The following is a 15,215-nucleotide window of genomic DNA, read 5'->3' as shown; positions in this document are numbered from 1 at the left end:
CTCTCTCTTCTTTTTTTTTTAATTAGTCCTCGCGATCGCGATCGGCGGCCAAGGAAGGGGCTGTCCGCAGTTACGTATCGCCAAATCTACGGGGTTTTGACGCTGACTCGTGCTTCGGGGAGGTTTTCGTGCCTCTCGAAGGGTGAGTTTCCGCGGCGAGGAGAACTTGTTTCGTCAGGATGAAAATCACGGGGGAGATGATGTTGCTGATTTAAAAAAGTTGTGAAAAAAAGTTTCGGGTACACTGGAAAAAAAAAAAAAAAAAAACACACATTGGATCTAGAGTCCAGACTCTTGAAAACATTGACAAGAAAAAGGACTCTTGATTCAATCAGATTTAAGCTTAAATTAAAAGGAAATCCGCTCAAATTAAGAGGCTTGGTTCTTGATTTAAGCTTAAATCTGATTGAATCAAGAGTATTTTTTCTGTCAATGTTTTTAAGAGTCTGGACTCTAGATCCAATGTGTTTTTTTCCAGTGTACAGAGGTGCGATTCTTAAAAGAAAAAAAAATGCTAATTTAACCACCCTCGTGATTAAATTAGCTTCCCAATACTGTAAAATGTACACTTGAAACATGTCGGATTAATTTTTTTAACAATCTAATTGTTAAGTCTGCAATCCATTTTTCCCATGTACCCCTTGTGCGTAAACACGGAGTTCTATTCATCAATCATCCAAAAACCCTAATTCCTGACCTATAAGAAAAATCTTGAGCCTAGGTGGTACTGAAGAACAGAATCCTATATTCACTCTATGCTGCTGGACGTGCAGCGCAGAGTTCTACGCTGCAGCTCCACCTTGGCACAACCAAAATTCCTCTCCGTAAGCTACGTATTTTGTTCATCATAACCAGAAAAGTTCTATCCCGGCAGGTAACTTCCATTGTCAGAGGTAGAGTTTTACCTGGCAGCGTAACAAGCTGCTCGTTTAATTAAATTATTCAATTCATATATTTTTGATTTGCACAAAAATGTTTCTTGAATCAAACAATTCCGCCGTAACCAAAAAAAAAAAAAAAAAAATTCATCGCGGTTAGTAACCTTCCGATGTCAAGGTAATAATTTTACCCAACGGTTTTTTAAGGAGCTTCCGTGATTCAAAAATATCTCCATCATAACAGGAACAGGTTTCCTTTTGCTATTGAATCCTATGAGTGCGCCTGCGTCGGCGCGGCGTGTTCCCGAAAACAGTGTTTTTACAACTGTTTCCATGATGATTAGCACTACCCTACCCAAGTACCCACCCTCTTGATAAACTCGAATTTATTCCGCATAGGACGCTACCGTCGCGCTATCGACAGCTTGCGGGAAAACGCCGATACCACCATTGCGGCTTCTATGCGACTAATTTTGCCTACCCTAAAAACTGAAGGCGAGTCTATGATTTACTTAGTCCTCTATAGACCATATATTTTTCATCTTAGGTGTAAGTTTTATTAACAGCAGAATCTTGCAATCTACGCGAATTAAATAGTTGAGCCTCTTTAATGAATAATGAACAGAGGCATGCACCTAATCATCTCGTCGTAAATTCGAGCCTGCCCAAGGAAATAATTGTAATGAGTCGTTTTTTATTTCTTTTTTTAAAAAGGACGATAAATTTAAACTTAAAAAAAAAAATAAATAATAAAAAAAACTACATCAATTATTTTCCAGAAAACGCGAAATTCTGACAAAGCGGCAACGCGCCACCCCGAGCGCGCCGAGGATTTTTTCCCGATGAAGCGAGGAGAAAGACGAGGGAGGGTATTTCAAACCTATTCCGGGACGTCGAAGGGTCAGCTTAAAAATATGCTCCTCCCGAGGTTTTTTTTTTTTTTTATTTTTTAAAGCGAATTCTTAGTTTCATCCTCGTCGATTCGAACTTTTTTCGCATTTTTCCTTCCCCCTCCCCCACCCCTCCTCCACCCCCTCCCCCAACCCCTCCCCTCATCACCGCCTCCTCCTCCCGCCGCACGTCACTTGCCGCGAGTCTCCTCAAGTTTTAAAAACCGCAGGAAAAGTGCGATGCGGGATGAATAAAATTGATAGATTAATAAATCAAAAAATATCGGTCGCATTGTCGGAAGCGTTTACTTTTGCCCTCCCCGCCCTCCCGGGCGCCGCTGATTTTCCAGCACCGATTCGATATGCGGTGCGCCGAGGGTAAGGTCTCCGTCGAGTAATGATATTTATTTTTATTCCTTTTTTCATACATATTTTGATGCGGACATGCCCATCGTGGTTTCCCGTTTATTCATGTCTTATTCGAGCCGAGATCCGCAGCGTTGTCGTCGCAATACATCGCTCCTCTGACGGAAGGGCGTATCTCAGTGGGCCTGTTGCACCTCAAAAAGTCTGAGATCCATTCCATAGTGTGCAATTTTCGTACTTTGAAATGCGCTTTTTCAAGTTTCCCGCGTCTGCGGGCAGTTTTTCTCATGCCTCAATCACACGCTGAATGTGGGAGCTGAATGTGGAAGTCATCGACCCGTTGCCTGAATTTTGCGCGTGTCCCGCAACGATTATCAGCGACCATCGGATAGTTTGCGATTCGTCTGAACTATCTGAAGCGATTTGATACGAATCTGGATGAAAATAACTGGAATTTGCGAAATTTCAGCCGCTAAGTGATGACTGTTGACTTCAATATTCAGCTTCCAAATTCACCGTGTGATTCCGGCATCAGTCACCACCGACCAGGTTTGCACAAGGCAGAGGAATCAAAAGAACTCGGATGCTCCAAGGCAAGTTTATAACTCAGACCGCATACCGTCACCTTCCGGCCGAAGTATAACAAGCGCCATGCGACACAGGGCCGGATTAAGGGGGTGGCCACATGGGCCGCGGCCCATGGCGGCAGATTTAGGGGGCAGCATATTTTGCAATGTTTATAGGTTTAGCTATAAAGAAGAATCGGATTCAGAAAAAAACATTACGAACGAGAAAAGGTGACAAAATCTCTCATTTTCTGAGAGTATATCTCTAATTTTGTCGTCCCTCTATGGTACAATAGACAACACTTTTAATTAGTCGAGTTAAGACTAATAGAGAAACCGAACACGGAATTTGGCCTGGAACGGCGCGGCGCAGAGAGAGAGCAATGATGACGAGAACGTGAGATGAAAAGGAGAAACCCTCGGCGCGGCGGTCGGCATGTAACGCATATTAGCGCCTACAAGACTGCATGAATACTTCACGCATTGCGTCAAACACAGTGCGTGCAGCAGCGGTCGGCCCGAAACGCATAGCGCATGTAATAAGACTGTAGGAATACTTCACGCATTGCGCCAAACACAGTGCGGTCAGCGCGGCGCGGCGGCGGAAGTTAAAATTATTAAACCACATTTATGTTTGTTCTTTCATCATGTTTTGGTTCATTTCTTATAAAAGGAGGGCCTCGTCCATACAGAGATAGGTTTACGGAACTTAACTTTCGCACCAAGTTCCGTGAACTTTTGCTAGCAGTGTTGACAGGACTTTCGCAAAAAATTAGACCAACACGAGTAAACGCGTCTTATACGCCTCTTCCCCTCCGGCACGTTCACTTGATGGTTTTCATTGATGTTTCAAAACGAATGAGAAGGGGGCGGCAAAATACAGGCGGCCCATGGGCGGCAAGTAAGTAAATCCGGCCCTGATGCGACAGTTCAAAATTTCCTCCGCCATTTTTATTTTTTTCAGAAAAGTCGTTTAGAAAGCTGTCCGGAAATTTCACTGAATTTTCTTTGTATTTCCAATAAAGTTCAGTGAAGTATTCAAAAAGATTCAACCAAAAATTTCTCCGTGAAAAAGTAAAATGGCGGCGAAAATTTTATAACGTCGCATGGCGCTTGTGATATTTTGGCCGAAAGATGACGATATTGGATGCTTCAAAAAAATTCAGGAACCTCCTGTTCGAATTGTCTATGATATTCATACACGAGGACTATACCCCAAGCCATCACGCGCCGTTACTATGGATATGGATATTACCTTAGCGGCACCATCTGGAAAACAGCAGTAACAGCAGTATGAGTGCTTACTGCGCACGGATCGGTTAAAAAACTATGACCTCAGACAATTTGTTTTCGGGCCACGCTTCACTTATCACGGCCGCAAGTTATCCGCAAACAATCCCACCCGAGATCGAATGTGAATTAGTTCCGATTGGGGTGGAAAGGGTGCCGCCCTTGCACGGCGAGCAACCCCTGCGCTGAAGTCACCGCGCTATCGCTGGCATGATTACCGATCTTCGCCCGGCCGAAAACCCACAAACAAGCATCGCCCTCCGTGTACTTAAGTATCTGGAAGGGGCGCGCCGCGTGACAATCGGATCAAAACTTCTCTTTCATATAAACTTGAGTCCGTCTGAACATTTCAACTAGGACTTACAGTTTGAATTATTGGGCTGCATTACGGAGAGGTATGCAGACAGTACGTCTAAAGAAAAAAAAGCTACCTTTTTTAGTGTTACGTCTACATTAAAGTGCCTACTATAATTATGTCTACAGTCAGATATGTCTAATCTATTAAAATGTCTACGGTTTGTTTGCCCACTTAGAAAATGTCAAAATATTTATGTTGCCCACTAAAAATATATAAAATATATATTTAAAATAAAAAAAAATAAATAAAATATTTTACCTTAGACATTATTTTAATAGGCATTTTCATGTAGACATCTTGACTGTAGACCAAAAAAGGTAGCCCTTTTTCTTGTAGACCAACTGTCCGTAAGCCTACGGAGACTCCCTATCTCCACCATGTAAACTGTACTGTTGCTCTATACTGCGGGCTGGTTGTTGAAATTGATAGACAAATCTATAGACAAATTATAAATAAGGAGAGTACAGCGATCCTATTGGTTGAAATGGGTGGTTCCAATAGACTAAGGGAAAAAAGATAAACTAATTAAAGGGTCTCTCGTAGGTCACCCTTGATTAGTCTATTACCTACCTCTTTTGTCCATTGCAATCACCCGCTTCCACCAATAAGGTCCCTCCGTATCCTTGTTGTCATCTTTGCCTACAGCTTTGTCAACCGATTTCAACAATCAGCCCGATGGGTTACTAATCTCATGTTCTACTGGGTGGATTACCAAAACTTTTTTTTGTTTGATTTCATAGACTCTTTCCTAACTATAGACAAGATGATTTTGACAAATTTTGAAAATTCAAATTTGCATGGATTTGTGTTCTTTTTTTGGTTTTTTTCTAGCAAATTAGGCCTTTTTTCAATTTTTTTTCAAGACTAAGAAGGGAAACCCTCTCGTCTGTAGTTAGAGATAAAGGTTAGGAAAAAAAACCATAATCCATATCCAACCGTTATGTTTCGAATGACTCCAACACAGTAAAACATAAATATATTTTTAAAACGATTCTTTGGTATCAAACTAACCGATCGAGCAAGGTGCAGGGGCTCTCGAAAAAAGAGCCAGGCATTTAATTAAGGATTTAAAAAAGTTCCCGGCGTAATCCCGCGGTTTCCCGGTTTCCCATTTTCCGGCGACGATGGCGCTCAAATTATGATTTATGGAGCAGCGGCAAGCCCTCCATTAAAAATCGCGTGAAAATCGTCGGGCGATAAATTTCATTTTAGGCGCGGGCCAATCGGGGCCCTCGAAAACGCCGGCAAGATTGAGCGGCACAATTTACCAGAAACAAATCACCCTTGATTTCGCCGACGCTCGAAAAAAAAAGGAAAAAAAACCGGGAAGAAGGAAACAAGACGCGGAAGGAGGGAAAAAAATGAATGTTATTAATTTAAAAATTACGAAAAAGAGGGGGTGAAGCGCGTCGCTGGCCGGGCTAGAATTTGTAATATGACACCGAGCAATAATTCATAAAAAATAAAATATATCTAAAAAAAAAGAAGGAGGAAAAAGGGTGGTCGGATAACGTTTCACTTTTTTTCGACCCCCCTCCCCCTTCGCGACGGACAGCCCCCTCCAGCCGGGCCTGGCTGAGTCTCTCAAATTAATAATTATTTTCGAAATTAGAGGAATTTCATTTTTTCCGCCCCGCCCCCGCCCCGACGCCCTCAGACCCCCGCTTTTTTAGGGATTCTGCCCGTGACGGTAAATCATTCATACCGCGCATAATTCTTGAATTTTAAGATCCCTTCGAAATTAAAAGCGGGGAGATTTCCCCGTCGCCCGTTGCTAAGTCTAACCGGAACTGAACGTTTTTCTGGCGGGGTTTACCCAAGGGCACCGTAATTCTACGTCTGCGGAGGTGTGTGACCTGCCATGCCAAGGGAAAACGCCGTATGAGCCTTCAGACGTTGTCAAGTCCCCTTCGATGAAAATCGAATTTATCAAGAAAATTGTAAATTTTTTTTTCAAGCATTTTCAGACAAGTTTGCACGCAATTTAATCTAAAATATCTGAAAATTTTAAGGAAAAATATGCATGAATGTAACCATAAATACATTATTTATCAAGGGAAATTTAGCAATTCTCAAAGGCTTATACGGCGTTTTTCCTCAGCACAACAGTTTACACCCTTTTTGCCCGGATAAGTCCTGGAAAAAGATGTGCGTGAGCTTTCCTTTGCATCTGCGCCCCCTTTAAATTCTCATGGGTTGATTAAAGGAGATAAAGGCAGTAGCGAGGCATGAATGATCGGTTATCGATATATCCCGCATTTAAAGCTGTGGCAAAGAATCGATTATTAAGATGTTCGTCCGGGCACCCTGTTTATCGATACTTTCCCAAGGTTTAATATGCAGATCGATCGATATATCGCAAAGCACTTCACGCCACTGGATATAAGGGGAAAAGGTGAATTTTTTCCAGCTTGTGTTTACTTAGTGCACCACTAGACAGGGTAGGAAACCACAAGGAGAGCAAATGGATTACAATTTGCAATAAGGCACTATCTCTGGGTCTTCCATAAAAGTATACTCTTCTACACAGGCCCGCCACATCCCATCTCGGGCCCTGGTACCAGTTCTCTGGCCCGGGCCCCTATCACAAAGGGGTCCGGGGGGCCTCCCCCGGGAAATTTTTGAAATTTTAAATCTATTTGGACACATTTTGAAGCTCTTATGATGGTGATTTTCCATCAATTTCTTCACAATAATTACGCCTTTTTTTAACTTTCAGCACCAAATACTTTCGAATTGTTTCATTCAAAACATCTATAATTTTTTTTTTTGAGGCGGGCAGATGATACTTTTCAATTCTAGGGGTAGCCGGGCCCCCCTGGACTCCCCTTTCGTACGTCTATGGCAAGGGAGTTGAGCCATTGACGTCGAGGATGCCCAGACAGGAGCCTCTTAGCATCCGACAACGGAAAAAAATGAAACGCAGTTACTAGACTACGGACTGTAGAATATCATTCTACATATACTCAAAATCTTGAAAATAGACAGAAATCTCTAAAAAAATAAGAAAAATTGTATAGTGCCCTAGCGTGTTTTTGAAACTTTATTCACCTTTTGCGGAATTTTTGGGTAATTATTTCACTTTTCCTTACGAGACAAAGGTTACACATGAATTCGTAGAGGTTTGTCACCTGCGTCACGGGCCCCTCCAGGGCTCGGGCCCCGGTACCAAGGACCCAGTATCCCCCCCCTTGTGGCGGGCCTGCTTCTACATACGGAAACCGGTGTCTTATATATTATGTTTCTGAAGTGAGCCAGAAATAGTGGTTCCTTATTGCAAAATGTAATCCAAATCATACAACAGGAAGTTTGGAAATTAACTCCTGAACGAGATATCAATGGCTTAAGTTAGTACAAGACCACGTATATCCGTTTGCGACGTTATAGACTTCCAGTCTAAAGAAGAATTTTGCAAAACGCGGTTTAGACAAGCAGTTCCAGCGTATAACAAGAGCCTTGAGAAAATGTATAACATTATAAGGTTTAGTGCGCAATTTGTCTGAAGTAGACTTGTCGTTTTTCATGAGCTAAAGGTGTAAATATATACGCATTGAAAAACGATAAATGGCTTAACTGCGAGTTAGTCTCGGAGATTTTCGTTGCAAGAATCGTGTTCTGCGTGAGATTTCCGTTGACAAATATGTTTCAGAATTATTTAATTCGTACCTCTGACCGAAAAAAAAGGATGCTGATTTCACATTCTGGATGTAAAGAAGTGTGCGGCAACTCACAAAATGCTGAATTAACCGCCGCACAGCAGTTAGTTCTACATCTTGACTTAGCTAAAGTAACTGCTGTAGCGGTCAATTCAGCGTTTTGTGACTTGTTACACACTTTTTACATCCAGAGTGTTAAATCAGCATCCTTTTTTCGGTGTACCTACTGGTCCATTAAATTACTTCAATCTGCCTTTAAATTAGAGTCTCATTTGACTAGATTTACGAGTCAATTAACTCGACTAATTTTCAATACGTGGGGAATAGAATATTATTAATATTAAGCGTAAGTCGCTACATCTGAAGAACTCGTTTATCAGACGGGTGGAGGCTGTGTACTTTCAATGGATCATGAAAGTGATTCCTCTAAACAGGTAATCCAGAGAATATTTTCAAAAGCATTGACTAAGAGAGCCAAATAATGGCGTTATTCGAACGGCCTCCAGGACTGCCGCGCTAAGGCAAAACGCCGTATGAACTTTCAGGCGTTGCCCCTTTGATAAAACTCAAATTTTCTGGTAAGTTTATGAATATTTCTCTTCCGTTTTTTCAGATAATTTTGTTCGCAATGCAGGTGTTGCATGTGTGAGGAATTTGCGATTTGACAATTGTTTCTTGTGTAAAAGTTCGCGAGGAACACGATGGTCCTACTGGTTTTCTCTGAAATCAACTCCCAAGCTCAAAAAAGCTCTCAAGTTGAGGCCCAAATGGAGGGGATATCCCACGCTGTCCTGAGAGTCCACCTCTACATCAAGACATACTCTCCATGCAAAGATAGGGAGCAAATACATTGACAGGGCTGCCACTTTATTTGGGGACTCCAAAACTGAAAACACGGCATCACTGCTGATGTATTTGCTCCCTATCTTCGCATAGAGAGTTGTATTGAATTGACGTAGAGGTGGACTCTCAGGATAGCGTGGGATATCTCCTCCATTTTGGTCTCAACTTGAGAGCTTTTTTGATCTTGGGAGTTGATTTCAGAGAAAACCAGTGGCACCATCGTGTTTCTCGAGAACTTCTACATAAAAATCAGTAGTCAAATCGCAAATTCCTCACACATGCAACATCACCATTTCTCCTAAAGTTCTTGAAAATATAAAGGAAAAATATAAATATTTTTCCTCAAGAATAAAAGTTTTGTGGGAGGAAATTTGGCAACTCTCGAAAGTTCATACGGCGTTTTTCGTGTGATATTGTGTGGCACACAGGGATCCGGGACGCGTGCGAAAAGGCGGGAGCGAGGGTTGGTAGAGCCTCAATGAGGTTGCATTTGCGTTATCAATAAAGCGCATCCCATTCATGACGTCGGCAAACACTGAATAAACACCTAATAAAAGGGGGCGCCACTGCATCCATCCATATTGTATCGTTTTATATCCGGTGTTTAGTGCTACTCCACCGTGAGAATGCGTTTAAATTCGACTGTGCGTTTCGGGCGTGGAGACTCAAGCCAAAAATGAACTACAGTGGCTTGGCGTGGAGGATCGATTATCTATATCTTGCCATTTGAAGCTATGGTAAAGAATCGATTACTAAGGTGTTCGCTGCGAACGCCCTGATAATCGATCTTTTTCCATAGGTTTAAATGGCATAACAATCGATATATCGCAAAGCACGCCACGCCACCGATGAACTAATATTTGCTTTCAGCACAGTCGTCGCTAAATGGTAGGTCGGCGAGTTCTATGGGTGTCTTTTGAAAGATTTGCGAACATTTGGTCGATTTTTAACTTTGACTCCCCCCCTCCCCCGTCGCGTCTTTCTAAAAATTTTAAGGGTTTGAAACTTTGGGAAAATATGGAACACCATTCAGTGAACCAAAAGGGTGTGTTTCAAGTGCCCACGATGTATTGCATAATATAGGCGATGTAGCGATTGATTGCCCATTTAGACCCGTAATATATAAGGTCGGGGAACAGGGTGTTCACAACGAACACCTAAACTATCGATTCTTAACCACAGCTTCAATTGGGGGAATATCGATAGCCGATCATTCACGCCTCGCCACTGTTAAGTAGGTTAGGTTAGATTGGGTTAGTTCGCCAACAACACGCAAATTCGATTATCCCACACCTGTTATTGTGCAGATTTGTCATAGAGAAAAAAAAGGAGGCGTTTGCATCTTAAGGATTGTTTACCCCGTCACGTAGGTCGGTACAGGTACTCGAGCAAAATCCGGAATTCGAAGTATAAAAAATTGAATAAAACGTCCCATTTTATTGCTTAAATCAACTCATGGTAAAATTTCAAAAACTTGACGGAATGACTTTTTTCCATGACCATTTCCAAGAGAATCGATGATAAAAATCGTCCGTGCCGACCTACGTCATCAAAAAACTCCAAGATGCCCGAAATGCAAACGCCTCCTTTTCTTCCTCTACACAAAAAAACAATTCTCGGCGTTTTTACCAAGGTCCGTTGGCACCTTTACCATTTCACTTTTTTTACCAATTATTGGTAATTTTACCAAAACAGACCGGTAAACTTACCTAAAAACCGGTATTTTTACTGTTTTTTTCAGTTAAGAATACCACTTTTATTGGTAATCAATTCCCGGTAACTTTGCCGTTTTATCTCGGTACTTCTACCACAGTCGATAAAAAATATTGGCGTTTGTACCAAGGTCCAGTAAAATTACCGAGAAAGTTCAATAATTCTACCGAGATTTCTCGGTAAAATTACCAATTCCATAAGTGATAATTTTACCGAGAAAAAACTGGGATCAAATAGAACCCTGAATTCTTGGTAATTTTGCCCTTTTCTTAGTAAATACACCGATATTTTTTTTTCAGTGTATGCAGGATTTTTTGAACGCGGAGCAAAGACTATAGAAACGTATCGAGAGCCAGTCGCTATTTACCCACCCACGGCGGCTGATCCGCCGCGATCAAAACTCAATCAGACGTTCCGAGGAGCGTGTAGGTCAGCCGGTCAGGAACACGCGCGGACGAGGCGCGAATACGTGCGAGGAAGGGGCGCGCGCCCGACCGCGAGACGCTCGAGAAAACAAACAAAGAGTAAGTAGAGGGATAATCGGAATCGCGGGCGGGTGGAAGAGCCGCGCCGCGCGGTTATGCAACAAGTACGACAAAAATAAGGTGAGAGGACTCCCGACGTAATTTTGCATTCTGCTTAAGACGCGCTGCGATGCGGGCGGAATGGGAGCGCGGCGCACAGTGGACCGTCTTGAGCGGGATCTTGCCCGAGACGAGAGACCCTCCAATCTGTAGTGCTAAAGAAGAACGCCGTATGAGCATTCAGACACACTGGAAAAAAAACACATTTGATCTGGAGTTCAGACTCTTGAAAACATTGACAAGAAAAAATACTCTTGATTCGATCGGATTTTTACTTGAGTCAAAACGAAATCCGCTTAAATTAAGAGGCTTGGTTCTTGATTTAAGCTTACATCTGATTGATCAAGAGCATCTTTTCTAGTCGATGTTTTTAAGAGTCTGGACTCTAGATCCAATGTGTTTTTTTCCCGTGCGTTGCCATATTTCCTTCAATAAAAATCCATTTTCTTCGTAAATTGTACATCGTTTTCTTCAAAATTTTCAGACTATTTTATTGCCTCTTTAATCTGAAATACCTGAAAATTTTAATGAAAAATATACGCAACTTTCTTCAAAAATGCATTAATTTTCCAAGGAAATTTGACAACCCTCGAATGTTCATACGACGTTTTTCCTTTGCACGGCAGCATTGTTATCTTGGTAATGGCGGAGCTTTTACTTTCAGGACTCCAACATTCAACGGTTGACTTCCCTACTACACGGAGAAAAAAACTTCGTGCGGGGACCCGAAGTTTAGGTCATGGATCTCTGAAGTTTTCAGATTGAGCAACTGAACACTTTAGGTCCAGCTGCTGAGGTTTGGATCACACATCTGAAACTTCAGTTCTTACATCTGAGGTACTTCGGTTTTCACATCCGAAAAACTTCGGTTCTCACATCTGAAGTACTTTAGACGTAAGAACTGAAGTTTCAGATGTGTGATCCGACCCTCGACACTTAGACCTAAAGTGTTCAGATACTCAATCCGAAAACTTCAGAGATCCATATGACCTAAACTTCGGGTCTCACGCACGAGGACGAAGTCTGAAGGCTCATGCGACGTTCATCCTTAGCATGGCAGTGCACTCCTTGCGAGCAATAAGCCCACTCCTAGTCTAAACAAACGACTCATCTCACAGCACGCTTTCTTCCTTGCCCACCGCGCGGAGCGCACTTCGAAGGGACGGCAGACGGGGGGGGGTGCCGAAGGGACGGAGAGGGAGGGGAGGAAATCCCGGACCTGGACAAACTCCGTCTAACACTTGTCTACTAAGAAAGTTTATCTCGCGACGCGGCCGCGGCAGCGCGGAGGGTCGGGGGGTGGGAGAGCCGACAACCCCTTGTATTCCGCGGGCGCGCTTTCCGCCCTCCGCGTCCCGCCCGCCCCCGGCGCCCCGCTCCGACCCCCGAATAAACGCCGTGTGTGATCGAGTGTTGGTCGCGGCGGCCGGCGCTTACCTACTTTCCGGCCCTTGCGGGTTCCGCGTCGCGAGTCGCGAGTGGAGTGGCGTGCTTTGCGATATATCGATTGATCTGCCATTTAAACCTGTGGAAAAGGATCGATTATCAGGGTGTTTGCAGCGAACACCTTAATAATCGATTATTTACCATAGCTTCAAATGGGGAAAAATCGATATATATCGAAGCACGCCACGCCACTGGTCGCGACTACGAGCGCGGTGCCTCATCCGTTATGTGTGGCAGCGTTTAGGGAAATGGATCCGAAGCAGGGTGATACTGCCGCACTGAGGAAAAACGCCGTATGAACATGCGAGAGTTGCCTAATTTCCCTTGATAAAACATGTATTTTTGACAAAATGTAGATGTTGCATTGATCTTTTGGCTACAGGTAGAAGCTTTTACTTTCGGGGATTCAACGGCGATTATTCTAACGCGAGTTCGAATAATCGCAGCAAACACAGTGCAATCGGCGTTAAATCCATATTAGCGCCTACGAGACTGAAAGGATACCGCACGCATTCCGCCAAACAGCAGTCAACGTGAACGCATATCAGCGCCTACAAGACTGAAGAAATACTTCACGCATTGCGCGTACACCACGTCGCGCGATTTAATCGTTGAATATTCTTAATATCTCAGTGTCAGGCCTCCCGCCCGCGGTGCACACTACAATGGAGATGTTGCATGTGTGAGGAATTTGCGATTTGACTGTTGATTCTTTTGTAAAAGTTTGCGAGAAACACGATGGTGCCACTGGTTTTCTCTGGAATTAACTCCCAAGCTCAAAAAAAGCTCTCAAGTTGAGGCCAAAATGGAGGGGATATCCCACGCTATCCTGAGAGTCCACCTCTACATCAAGACGAACTCTCCATGCAAAGATAGGGAGCAAATACATTGACGAGGTTGCCACTTTATTTGGGGACTCCACAACTGAATACGCGGCAAATCTGCTGAGTGCTGAATGAGGCGTGTTATCGTAACTCATATTTTAAATGAAATGTTAATTTCTTCTTTTGATTCATCTTTTCAAATTGTCTTTGGTAAATACTTGGTTTCATTTCTATCCTTGAAATTTCCGATATAAAATATGCCTTAAATATACATTCTTTTTTTTTTAATGAAAGTGATTACTTCATTTTAAAAACATTTACATTTTTAAAACGTGGCGAATATTTGTAAAACCTTTTCCAAGCAATGGCATCGATATGAATCTCAATGAGCCGTAGTTGTGATGAAAGAAACTGTAATCAAATTAATAAAAGAGGAAAAAGAACTAAGTGGCACGCAATTTTTTGTTTTTAACTTATTTGTACATCGACCTCCTTGAGTCAAATACGTCCAATATTGAGCATTTGGTTGCGCTTACACCACGCTGCAGCACAGTAAAAGCACAAAACATAAAAGAATAAATTTGAGTGCTTTGGAAATCATTAAATTTGACACGGAACGACTATTATACTTACAAAAAACACATTATATTTTCATGTAGTACATATTTCTTTTTCATCAGTTTAAAAGGGAATAATCAATGCAGAGAGTGCAAACATTTCAGAATCATGAGTTGAAAAACGCCGACTTCGCGAGTTTAAATATTAGAGCCTAACACAGAGCGGAGCGGCATGTTAGCAGCGCAGAACGCGCACTGGCGCCTACAAACCTAACGGGATACTTCACGCATTGCGCATCGCGTGAAGTATCCCGGTAGGTTTGTAGGCGCCTATGCGCGTGTCACGGTGGTTGTCTGCCGCGCCGCAACGCTTTAAGCAACTATTTCGCGTCAGAGGCGTTGCACAGTATCCTACAAGATTGAAGGCGCACGAAATAACTAGTTAAAGAGGACTTTCAATTTTGACTGCATCTGTTACTGAAAAATGTTTAATTTGGCATTGGAGAGTTTCCTAGGCTCCCGTTTTGGTTTTCATCTTATCGTATCCGTACAGTGTACACATGAACATATGTTTTTATCTGCTCTTAGAGTCTGTTCTCTTTCATGGCTTGATTCATGAATGAAATGTTTTTAAGAATGAAGGTAGTAGTAATATGCATTTATTTTTGAGGTGGTTCCTGTCATTTAAATGAGAAGAAAAAAATGTGGACATACATGTCCACAATTTGGACAATTTTGGACATATTCATGGTTGGACATTAAATCATGTGGACTTAATAAAGACTGGACTTAACGCTTAGTGGACATAAATAGCGGTGGACATTTATTTAATGGACGAAAGGTAGGTGGACATAAAGTCCTGGAAGCGTTGCAATGGACCAAGGAGGTAGATAATAGAATAATAGACTACATAGGTAATTGACTTTGACGCGTGTTTTTCGGCGCGCGCGCGGCGAATACATCCTAGGAAAGATTGCAGAGGAAATCAAGGCGCTGCAAGTAACTACTTCAACGCCTAGGAGCTGGTTCTGCCTACACGGGCAAATGCAGGCGAATCATGCCGAATTGAGCTGCGCCGCTCTAATTAAAGTGCCTCTTGCTATTTAGCAGATGTTTCATTAGCAAATTTTGGAAGCTCCTGCGGGCTGATTGTTGAACATCCTTCACATTTGACGAGATGCCGCGTCGTTCTTCATGACGTACTATTTTTCACAATTTATCGTCGACTTGCTGCGTGCGCGTGC

Source organism: Bemisia tabaci, chromosome 9 (assembly GCF_918797505.1).
Source record: "Bemisia tabaci chromosome 9, PGI_BMITA_v3".
Lineage (NCBI taxonomy): Eukaryota > Metazoa > Arthropoda > Insecta > Hemiptera > Aleyrodidae > Bemisia > Bemisia tabaci.
This window is presented reverse-complemented; position numbering follows the sequence as displayed.